Consider the following 13,395-nt stretch of genomic DNA (forward strand, 5'->3'; position numbering starts at 1 on the left):
TGCGCGTCGGGGAGCTCAATCGGTCCTCCGCACACGCTACACTCCTTAATTGACATCTTCTTTGCCGGATCGCAACAGGAACGGTTTGAGTGCGTCGTTCTCTTAAGCGTCTTCAATGGCGAAAAGAAATAAATGTCTCGATGCTTCTTTGCTTGTTCGTGAAGGAGAAGATTCTGATGCAATGACGGTGAGCTCCGAGCTATATAGTGGAAGGCTCCGCCCCCAGCTTGTGAGCTTGCACGTCATTGGCCGGTTTATTTAACCGGCGCGATGCAATCAGGCTTCAGTATTTGTGAAAGGAAGGGGATAACCCCATAGCGTGTAACACAATGTCGAGAGACCATCTCGAAAGGGAACGGCATTTACCTGTTGTCTGCAGGGTCGTGTTCTTTTCTCCGCCTTGATGATATGTAATACTGAAAGTTGTCATAGGAGATTTCTTCTCTTAGCCCCAGTTTTTGCTCTTTCAGTCGCATAAATTATGCGTTATTATCACGAAACCCAACAAAAACAGCTCCGATCATGGCATCTTCCATCTACCGGTTTTTAGCGTTTGTAAATGCCGCTCTTAAAGACGCCACTGTCGGTTGCTTCAAGCCTTGTTTAAGCCTTGTTTACACTGCACGCATCTGCGGTGCGTTACAGCTGTGACGTGGCTACCGGAGTTGATCCGCGGCCACTTTAAGCACAGCACGTTTCAATAGCGTCCCAGAAGCGGCTCGCCGCGCCGCGCCGCTTCGCTAAAGATAGATGCCTCACCTATTTTTGACGGACGCCGTGTCGAAGACGCGCAGTAATACAAAATAAAAGATCAAAAAACGGTCAATTTCAAAATAAACACCCAGTGCAGACTCACGTGGGATAGCAAAAACACAACAATAAACAGAATTAAACTGGACAAAACAAACATTTAACTTACCAATTTTAGAACACACAAAATTTGAGAAAAACAACGTAGGACAGGCAAATTACGTGGTCTCGCGAATCCTGTTGCTTCGCTCCTAAAATGCTTTGATTTTTTTGTTTTTAATGGCTAAATGGTTATATTTTGTCTGGTTTAATTGTGTTTATTGCTATGCCATACTTTATTTTGCTGTAGCCTACAAACGAAGTTAATACACTTAAAAGTCCAGTTATGGACAACAAGAACAAAAAAAAAATTATGATTTTCAACTAGTGATGTGAAATATTAGCGGTAGTTTACACAGGGTGATTATTTTGAATTTTATTTTGATTTTGAGCTGCGAATCTTTAGCGAAGCGGCGCGGCGAGCCGCTTCTGGGATGCTTCTAAAACGCACTGTGGCACGGCTGGTGTAAACACGAGCATTGACTAGAGTGGCCGCGTATCAGCTCCGGTGGCCGCGTATCAGCTCCGGTAGCTGCGTCGCAGCGCGCCGCGCACGCGTGCGGTGTAAACAAGGATTCACAGTTCCTATTCCTGGTGCGAATGCAACCAGGAATATGGCCTGGGGGAGAAATTAACTCTCGGGGAACTATCCTAGTGGCTAGTTCCCAGAACTAAGTTCCTAGAACTATTCGGTACAAAAGTCCCTTTTCATTCACTTTAAAACAAAGTAAATATAAATTTTCAAGATGCTATTTTTTAAAAAAAAACATGACAGCAAACATTTAAAGCAGGAAAATTACTAATCCCATTCTAATTACTGCACAAGATGTATTTGCTCTTTTTTTTTTAGTTTATTTATCTTTTCTATTTTAATTTGCAGATTTTATGGAGTTTAGAGAGTTTAAGTTTAAGGTGCTCCTGCAGAGCTTTGTGAGGCACACTTAGCCTACTTTATCCCCTGCCATCTGGAAATAATTTTGTCGCTTTAATTTAATATGTGCAATTGAAAAAAAGTAGAAATTCAATAGCTATAAGTGGAAAATACAAAAAGAAAAAAGAAAAAAAAACTGTGAGTGGCTGATTGCGATAAACTGCTCTCAATACAAGCTGAATTTCTATTTACAGTGTTTAATCAACATAATGTGCCACAAGGCCACATCACCACTCAGTTCATATTTATTCGTATAATTTTCAGATGCATGGGGGCACCATCAATCCCAGAGTGGCTGAGAGAGAGACTCATATCCATCTATGCATCTCTCCACTCCACAACCTTTATTCTCTCTGAAAAAGGGGGAAAAAGAGTAGGACAAAAAGAAGAAGAAGAAAGCTGAAAGAAATGAGAGCAGGGCTAAATTATGCACAATGGGGATATCTATTTTCCTGTTTTCTTACAAGATAAGGGCTCATTTTTTCAGCCTTTGTTATTAACTGTGTTTGCCCATGGGATGATTAGTAAAGCAAAGGATGAAGGAATAAATACCTGCGCATAGTTCAAAACAAGTTTTTCTCTTTAAAGATGTGATCTCACGGCAGGCTAAACTAGGTCTGGCAACATCCAGCCTGAAACCACCATTAACAAGGTATCCAGACTTGTGACCAATTTAATCCAATGCGTTTTCTTAGTTACATGCATGCAATCAGGTTATGTTAAAGCGTAGGTGGGCAGACAACAGAACTGAAACAAGGAAAAAGGAATTGTATTATTTTGGATTGTAATTATTATTTTAAACTGCTAAACATGTTCAGATGCATTCACTGCCGATTCTTCCATTTCATCACAAAAGGAGTGTTTTTCCTAGACTGCTATGGGTAACATATTGAAAAATAAATAAATAAATAAATAAATAAATAAAATAAAATTATATATATATATATATATATATATATATATATATATACTGTCATGTCAAACACTATAAATACTATATCTAGCATTTGGACAGGATTGACAGCTCGTGGTGACAAAACACAGACAACGTTTAGTCATTTATTGATGTTTCAAGCTAAGGACCTACTTAAAATGAGAGAATTAATTATGTCAAGTACTATTTTGGATGATGAGGTTGGATAAATCATGGTTGTGACATGAAATGAACATACAAGCAAAAATACTTAAAAATAAAAATGTATAAAAAAATAAATAAATAAATGGTAATATGAATAATGCATAATTAATTCTAAAGTGAAGGTAATGGTAACCCACTAGTAATGACTCAAGTATTACCAAATCCTTCAGAAAGAATCATTAATTTATTTGGATCAGTATTTTAAAGTGAGAAACAATAACTCTCTAGTAATGACTGAAATCAGTGTAAGCTTTTGAGATTTTTGTAAAGTATTGGATAGTAATTACTCTTCACTTCAGAATTAATTATACATTCTGCATTATTCACATTAATTATGAACCTGTATATAGTTCTCAGTAGTTCTCTGGGAGGTATGAAAAAATAGTTACTGATTAGCTAATAGTGAACTACCACATTCAACTGAGCGCTATTACTTACTAATTTGTTAATAAGAGTTTCTTATTAGTTAATACTAGTAACTAGAATGTTAATAGTCTAGCATTACTCCTTTGTTCCTGTGTAGTTATTCATTAATGATGGAACAGCATTCTAAAGTGTTACCAAACAAATAAATAATTAAATAAATAATAAAAAAAAGACCAGGGACTGTGTGGCCTTTTTGAACTCATAGCAGATAAGGTATGGAAATGTGACCTTCAGGATGACGGCTGACTTTGCTATTACCTGGTTTTTGAACGTTAAATACATTTCTGACAGTGTTAACAAGTAGGGACACAGATGTGAAAAGTTTCAAAAGGATTTAAAATCAAATAATGTCAATTTGTACATTTGTGTTAAAACATCCAAGTGATCATCTTTGATTCATTTCAAAGTGGAAATGTTGCTATTAAAAAAAACAGAAACAAAACAACAACAACTAATGGATGAACTTGTGCGAAATGTTTTGTCCCATATCTCCAGAATCAGTGAGCAAATACACTGTACAGATATATTATTCATAATTTGTGTGTTGTCGTTGTTAACGTATGAGTAATAAATATTATAATAGTACTGGGCCTTATTAGTCCAATAGATTCTCTCAACAAGTTCATAGCAGAAAAATCACAGCTGAAATCTCCAACCCCTTCATACAACAACACAGAGGGAGTCCACAAATGTGCTTTTGACAAATGCAAGAATACACCAAATACCCATTTCAAAACAATACAATACAAAAAAAATAAAAAATAAAAATTGGAAAGAATTTGATTTCCTGATAAGAGTGATGATTGTGTAAAAATAAATAAATAAATAAAATATTTGGTACAGTATATTCTAACAGACCTCATTAATGATAGCTGGAAACTACATAAAGGTTGTCCGTTTTCCACTGCATACTGTTATTGATGCAATGGAGAGCAACATTGTGTATGCTTTACACATGTGTATATGAAAAGCTCTTTCATAACATAAACACAAATAAACTTCTTTATCATTAAAGGTACATGCCTATTTATTTATTTATTTATTTATTTATTTTTTACTTGTCCGTTTAATTTTTTCGTCTATGCACTCTCTTTAAACCTGCAGGGTTATGTTTACTGCCCAATATCCTGAGGAAATCCACTGTCTTGATATTTACCCAGGATTCCTTGCTATATTAGATAAATAAAATGTAATTTTCCTGTGCAAATATGTGTGAAATTAAATACACAAAAAGGGGCGGCTTTACAGTCACCGGATTTATCCTGGCCATGTTTACTTATTTTAAAGTATGTTCAGCTAGCAAGAGAGAATATGGTGTCAATGTGTTTAAGACGTTACATGTCTGACGACTGTAGCGTTTTGTCAAAGTGATTGTACAGTCCATTTTGGTAAGGATGGGCTTACATGTCAGCCAAAGAGAGATGGATCAGGAGCTCGGACACAAACAGAGTGTTTGCAATTTGAGATTAGATTACATCTCTTATAAATCACACATTACCAATGCAAACTGAGGCTGTGCAACAGGCTGTCGGAGCATTTGCATATGATGGATGTTGTAATATTGTATTGAGAATTCAGATCTCAGATAGCGAGAGGACTTTCAGTTTTGATTATTGTAGATTATCAAGGTAATGATTGCATTGGAGTCCATCATTTTCAATGAACTTATATCCATCTCATTATTACTATTATTATTATTATTATTATTATTATTATTATTATTATTATTATGTTGTTGTTGTTGTTGTTCTTTCTCTCTTCCTTAGTTTCACAGAATCACCAAATGTTGCTTTATTACAAAGCAGTACTATTCTATGGAGGAAGAACCAGAATGGATTTACATAAATAAATAAATAACATTGGAACACAAAATGTTTTCTTAGATGAATGGGAGCAGAATACACTGGATTACAAACATTTGGAGTGCTCCAGTCTCGAACCCTGTTAAAAAAAAAAAAAAAAAAAAAAAATCTTGGCAATAAGAACTCTCTTTGCAAACATATACTGTGCATGAAAATGGTAAAGGTCTGGCCTTTATAAATGTGGTCAGAACCTCAGCGGGGTTCTACAGAAATACTCATTCACATTCACATTTCTTAAAGCATGATTCTCTGACCTCAAACCTTCTTATGGTCACTGAAATTTACAATCTTGTAACTGTAATAATGAAACACTGTTCAGCACAGTAAATATCAGGTAAGATGATTGTGTTTATTCATTGGTAAAAAAAGAATTGCTCAAACTTTATTTTTACATTAAAATATAAAACATTTAATACAATGTACTCTCAAAAAATGTTTTTTTGATGGTGTTCACTTTATTTAAACAATTTATTTTGAATAAACACCATTGTATCAGGTTTCTGGTTCAAATGTGATTGCTTCATGTTAAATTGACTTGAAACGGTACTCTTTGACTTAACTTGATGTTTTCATTTAGAAATAACATGTTTCAATCAAGTAACCCAATCAAACAGGACTTTCACTTCCCATCATGCTTTGCAAATGGGCTGAATTGGGAGAGTAAATGTTGAAATAGAGTGTTTTTGTATGCATTTTTAAGCAAGGTGAGAAAATGGAGAGACTTGTTAATGTTTAATGTTCTATTATGTTGGTATTTAAAAGTTTCTGTTATGTTAGTGTTTTGGGGGTTACCATTGTGGTAAAGTGATGAGCTTGTGATTGGGCTGAGGACCTGCTAACAAAAATCCAAATTGTTTTAATAATAAAATAACCACTATGGTAGTGGTCTGTATCAACCAGTATCACTTTTGGACTGCAAACACCAAACACTGTATGTGTAAAGAAAAGTTCACCATTGATTCTAGTTAGTTGTACATGGTCAATTCTATTTGGTTTTACTAGTTTCGGTCTTGTGGAATCACTGTCCATGTTTGAATCATGTTCATCCAAAGAGCTATTTTTTGAGTGTACCTAATGTTCTGCGAAACTATCACAAGATTGCAGTTGCTGCTAGAAAGGTTAGGGTCAACATTATGGTTTGTGTTAAGGGGTTGTTTCACTGTGGGACTTCAAATAAACAGTGTATGAATATCACATGTAAACTACACAAGACATTTTGCAGATCAAGTATTACCATCTAACAGATGAAAACTCGAGCCTGAGACTCAGTCAAACTCAAGTCACAAAATAATGACTTGACACAAAACTTGTAAACAACTGACTTTTGACTTGACTCTAAATTAGAGACCAGTGGAAAATACAAAGATAAATATTTAATCAGAATATTGTGACCATTTCGATAAAATATTCTGTCATGAAAACTGCCTGGCATTAACAAAGAGGAAAACACTGTGATGTTCAAAACTGTCTCTCTCTTCCTGACTTATAATGTATAAACTATTAATTTTAAAATTAAATTAATATACAAAAAAAAAAAAAAAAACACTTTATCTTTAACATCATGTAAAACTACACATTCTTTTGGTCAAATATGGCTTACTGCTTAAGGATATTAATACATTTTTTGAGACTTTCTTTGTACTCTGACAGGATAAAAGGAATGAGACATGCGTATTTGTCCTTGAAAGACTTGTGACCTGTGACAAAAGACTTGAGACTTGACTCGGACTTTGCGTTACATTAGACGTGTGAACTTACCATAAGCCACCCACAGCCTTATTCTTCTCCCCGTCGTTGCCTGTCTCCACTGTCTCTATGAATAGCATTTTAAACATGCAAATAGTAATGCAAGTAGACCAAACAATTATTACTGCAACGACTCCACAGGCAGGCGTAAAAAGGGATAGTGTACTCATTAGTGTTCATAACGTCTACCAATAATTAATCGAGACAGTAACATGAAAGCACTGCAGACAAGTTCTTCTCCACCAGCTGTACTCATGATGTATGAAAGGGCTAGAATTACCATATTTTAGGACCACAATTGCTACCTGAGCCAAATGCTATCAAATTCTTTATTTCTCCCTGACGCCTAAACAAACACAAGCACACACGCGTACACACGGGCCCCTGTATTTGGTGAAAATGAACGTCCACAGCAATAAAAATGATGTATTGAGCAAAGGTTACTCTCCCTTTTAAATGCTAATTGTTCTGCCAACAGTATTCATTTGCCTGGGCTCCCAAAGGGCATGCATCCATTTTGTTTCCGCTCCAAGCAGATGTGGGGTCTCGGTTTTTCTGTGTGCTTGTGTGTGAGCGAAAGAGCAAGATAGAGAAAGGGAGCATTCTCGTGTTTATGCATCATAATTAGCGGCGCCTTGTTCGTCATCATAACCTACCAAATCTAGAGAGCAGAAAGATGAAATGGTGTGTACAGATGGCAGCATGAATTCTACACAACGTCCTCTTCCAAAGCAACAATGGAAGCGTGACTTTAACTCTGAAGCTAAACAGTAATGAGGGTCACTTCTGCTCCCGGGCCTTGCCGCTGTACATTTCTTAAGGTTAAATGACATGACAGTGTTTAAGTAAGTCTTTCTCCTTAAAGGTCAAATGAATATTTTATCTTTGGCTGGGCTGGATGTATTGAAATGTTAATGTAAATACCACCGGTGCAGAGTCTGCAGGACAGCTTCAATAAAGGGAGGAATAGGAAAGGTCATATAATCCCCTACCAGTCTCTCATCCTCGTCGTTGAACGCTGGTACGTGCCATTGTTTGAGAAGGTGAGTAAGTGACTCATTACCAAAATACATCAGAAATGTCTTCACAGGTGGGCCATCAGATGGACTTTGTGGGTTAAAGATCTACTTGTTAGAGGTAGTGAAACTGAACAAAAGCGGACTAAAATTGTATGATTACCACCTGTTTTCCACTGGACCTGAAATCATCTGCCAAATTCAGTTGTGAATCAGACTTTCTAAAGTCATCCAGTGAATTAATTACTCCAGACATTTTTATTCCTGGAGACCTTACTTTTAAATAATGTTATATTAAAATAATTTAATGACCATAAAGCTAGAAGATAAAGTAGATAATGGTACACTGGTAAAAAAAAAAAAGCCTTATTTCTTGGACTTGTGTGAGAGTTTTGAAGATATATGACTGACCTTTGCAATATAACAATTCTTTATACTTAAATTAATAATTCTTTATACTTTAAACTTTTTTTTTTTTTTTGCAATTACTTATTTGATTTGGACTTCACAGATTGGAATCTGACATATTCTTCATAGAGTGAACTTTATTTTAACTGCTCTCTCAGACAGGCACAGTGTGCAGAGATGTATTAGAAAAGATTGAAAGGTATGAGTAAAAATAGTACTACATGAGTCCGCATATCTCAATAGTTAAAAAAATTAATGAAAAAAAAACAAAAAACAAAAACAAACAAAAAAGCTAAACATTTAACCATCCATGGGACTAATTATGAAATCACAGCTAGAAAAAAAAATTACTATATTTTACTTAAGGCTAAGGTCTTTTTTTTTTTTTTTTTTTAGGGTGCTGTCATTTATAACTGACTGTCCTATTGGGGTAAATTATTTTTGGCAAATTATCTGAAATGTCACACACATTCAAATGCATTTTCACTATATGAAAAGTAGAGAGAAGGTCTTAGTGTTTCAAAAAAAAAAAAAAAAAAAAAAAAACCCTTAAAAGCTTTATTAACATTCCTTTTAATCTTGTGCTACTATATTTCATTTGAGACTCACATGTGAAAATGTCATAAACTTCACACAAATTCAGATGCAACTTCACTGCCTAGAAAGTAGTGAAACCATGTCTTAGTGTTTCAAAAAGCAGCAAAATATCTTTAACATGGTTTCTTTCTTGGAGCTCCAGATCAATGATTGTGAGTGAAAATCAACAAGACTCTTCTTTTCCAGTGTACCCCACACTTTCCACATAACTCGATTTAACCTGTTGGTAACACTTTAGTATAGGGAACACATATAAACTATTAACTACGAATTTTCCCTTAATAAACTCCTAATTTACTTCTTATTAATAGTTAGTAAGTTAGTTGTTAAGTTTAGGTATTAGGTAGGATTAAGAATATAGAATATGGTCATGCAGAATAATATGTGCTTAAGTACTAATAAACAGCCAATATTCTAGTAATATGCTTGCTAATAAGCATGTAGTTAAAAGACCCTAAAATAAAGTGTTACCTACCTGTTTAGTCATCACTTTTGGAGCATCCCTGCTTTTCGGTGTAGTGAAGCCAATAGGCAGTGGCATCCTTCCTGACCTCTGGTTGTAGTATGGATCATATCTTCCAAACTGTAATGTACCCAAATGCTTGACTTCCACAACAATCTATAACTTATATTCTTATATTCTTTGACAAAACCCTCACTGCTTCTGTCCTCCTTGATCTTCAACTTCTTCCTTTCTTACTACGACCTCATATTCTGATGCACTGCCATCACTATCATCAATACTTTCAGTACTACTTTTCTTCTATAAAGCTTACTAACATCAACCTAAAACACAGGCAAAAAGGTTATTATACTTCCTGCCAGTAGTGAACAATAGTGCCAGCTACAGAGAAAATATGTAAGCCTACTCCCTAAAAGGACTTTATGCATATGTCATTTATGCATAATACTATGCATAGTATTGATTTCACAAACACACTGTGGTGCCTTGACAGCATGTGACCTAACATGTGCTAATGTCTTCTTCACTTCCTTGTTGCCAAAAATGTCAATCCCATGGCGCATAGATTTTAATTTTATTGGCTGAAGGGGATGTCATATGATAATAATAAAATGTTTTTTTTTTTGGTTGAATATTATTATTGTATTTCATTTATAGCTGACGATGCCCTATAGAGGGTTAATCTTGTTCCTAGGGTTAATCTATATTCCTATATATATCAACTATACAGTGTAATTCATACAGCCCCTTGTGTGTGTAAATAAATAAATATCTACCCACCTACCCACCCACCCTTTATCTTGGCAACCGTACATTTTTATTGTCATGTGATCATATATTTTGGAGCCACCACACTGTGAAAGGGAGAAGCACATGGTAGGTGTGGTGTATTTACTTAAAAAAAAAGAAAAAAAAAAAAAAAAAAAACTGTTTTTGGCTTGTCGAAGTAAAATTTTAGCATAACAGATGTAATGGCTGTTATATCAAAGCATATTTGTCCAGGTCTAAAAATATAATCCATATTGGTGATTTAGCAATGTATAAAACATGTAAATCATTTAGCTAAATATTAGCCTGAATTGGTAAGCTAGCTAGTTTCATCCAAAATGGCAGCTATGGGGCAATGTGAGCCAAATGATGTAGGGTAAATTGAGCCAGCATTTTAACTTACCCAACCATAAGGCGCTGTAGTTAAGTTAAATCTCTGAAGTATAAACAGATATAATTTCAATGTAATATTACGCAACTGGTTTAGTATATTTATTTATTTACTTATTTATTTATTTTGAGTTTATTTGATATGAGAAATGTACAAGTACACCAAATTGTTCTCTGATAAGAGCCAGATAATGCTTAATCATATCACTTTTTTATAAGAAACCATATTTGTAAAACCCTTTGTCATACAGTAGATGTATTCTAATCATTTAAAATGAAAGGAAACATCCTGAAATTACTTTAGATACTTTCCATTGTACTTCTGCCTTATTTTCCCTTATCTTAAGGACCACATAAGAAGAAGAAGAAGAAGAAGAAGAAGAAGAAAAAGGCTTATCTTATCCCACTCTCCCTTACACTCATTTCTTTAAGATATGCAATATTTCTTTGGGTGGATGGATGAATGGATTTGCACAAATATGTGAAGATGTCGTGATAGATTCTCAAGCCCAAACGTGACTGCAACAGCCACACTGCCCTATAGACCACTGTTATCACACTCTTAAAAGGGATAGAAAAGTACCATAAAAGTAGTCCATAAACTATATGCTCTATATAGCAAGTCATCTGAAGTCATGATATAATGTTGAGGTCCATATTTCAGTGATTACTCTTCCTCTTGACTCTGTCCATTCTAATTGCAATACTTCTGTGAAGATGCAAACTTTGTTTACACGCACAGCTGCACTGTACATACTGCCCATAAACTTCCTTGGCCCTCACCCGTGTCATTGTTATGATTTGAATATGGAGAAACTGATGCTACTTTCACGCCATGTCATACTAGAAGGTGTGTTCCACTCGAAGCGGAGTTGTGCAGACCGATCGGTGTGTGACAACAAAGTACTCTGTATACTTCAAGAAAAGAAACTTGAAGGCAAGGCTGCAAGGTTAGCAAAAAGAAAAAAAGGCGTAACACCTTTTAACGCTGCTGTACACAGGGAAGGAGAAAGGATGTGAATGGAAGACAGGTTTCACTGGGCTGAATAAACTGCTTTTGTGGGAAAACGGCTTATCATTTAATGAATTGACAGCCTATTGGCCAGTCTTCCACATGCTTGCTCTTAAACATCCATTTTTAGAGTTTACACTGAAAAAAAAAGCTATTTTATAAGACAAGTCACAGACAATTGCAGGACATGTATGATTCAGCTTACTGCACTTCTTATTTATTTCTATGGTAGTGTTGTAGTACTCAAGACCAGTCTTAAGAACATTTTTTGAAGGTCTCGGCCTTGTCTTGGTCTCAGACTATGAGAAATCTGGATTTTATTTCAAGACCGGTCAAGACCACAACTGCAGGGATATCACTAAATTGCCATTGCATTGTCTGACTTCTTTGTTAACATTATTAATTTGATTGGATGTAAAACTTCCTGCTTCAAATGCAATCAATAACTGTTGTGCCGGGTCAGAAATCAAAAAGGGATTGTCAAAAATGTCCACAATTAATATAAATGCCCACAAAATTCAAGATATAATTGCAAAAAAGTACTTGTAATAAGATCTTGATATTTATATTATTACATGATATAATTAAGCAATATCACAAGAAAGAGGGCTGTTTTCACAAATATGAGCACAATTGCAAACGTGATATAGATTTTTTTTTTTACAAATGTTCAATAAACTTATTTTTAAAACATTAATCTCAACATTATTTATGCATTTGTAGTTGTACCAATTCAGATGCAACTTCTGTTCCACCTCTGCAGTGTAAAGATGAACTTTGTTGTTAGTGATTTCAATTGGTAACAGCTCTATATATTGTCTTATTATTGTAATTGTAATTATTGATTAAAAATAAGACATTTCTCAGGCAGTAAATGTGGATCTTTCAGATGAATTTTAAAAGTGCTAGTCTGGTCTTGGTCTTGTCTTGGTCTCAACCCCCCAAAGTCTTGGTCTTGTCTTGGTGTCGACATACACTGGTCTTAGTCTCTCGACTTGGTCTCGGTTTAGGTGGTCTTGACTACAACACTATTCTGTGGTATCTGCAAACAATGACTGACAGTCACACAACTCTGAAATGAAATTCACTTACAACAAGGTAGTCCATAAACTATAAGTCGTCTGAAGCCATAATATAATGTTGAGGGATAGGTCCATATTTCAGTGATTACTCTTCCTCATGACTCTGTCTGTTCAAATTGCAATACTTCCGTGAAGATGCAAACTTTGTTTACACGCGCAGCTTGTGATTGGTTATCAGGCACACATGATCAAGTTGGCCGTTACGCTTTCTCTAATAGAGCCACGGTCTCTCGTATCTCCCAATAATAAGACCATGGCAGTGTCCGAAATCACCCCCTATAGAGAATGGGAATGTGACGTCAGCAACACAATGCATTCTGGGACTTTAGGACACAGACACTACATTAAAGACTGAGTAACAGTGGAGGTAGACATTAAAACGTATATTATACAGATAAAAACACATTAGAATGATGAACGCTTGCTGTGTTATGAACAGCCATAGCTGCTCTCACGACCGGCATGGAAAACATATCTCAAATGAAGCGCAATATTTCAGTTTACCAGCTTGGAATCAACACAATGGTGAAAGTCAAAGTAAAACTCAATGAAAACAAACTATTCAACCAAATGTGGCTTTATAATTTGTATTTATATATTTATTATTTATAACAGATATATTACAGATTCATAATTTCTGAAAGTGCTCACACCATAAATAATGTATGAAAACACATCTGGAAATGTTACTTGTGGTAGCTCGTTGC

Source organism: Ctenopharyngodon idella, chromosome 7 (assembly GCF_019924925.1).
Source record: "Ctenopharyngodon idella isolate HZGC_01 chromosome 7, HZGC01, whole genome shotgun sequence".
Taxonomy (NCBI): Eukaryota; Metazoa; Chordata; class Actinopteri; order Cypriniformes; family Xenocyprididae; genus Ctenopharyngodon; species Ctenopharyngodon idella.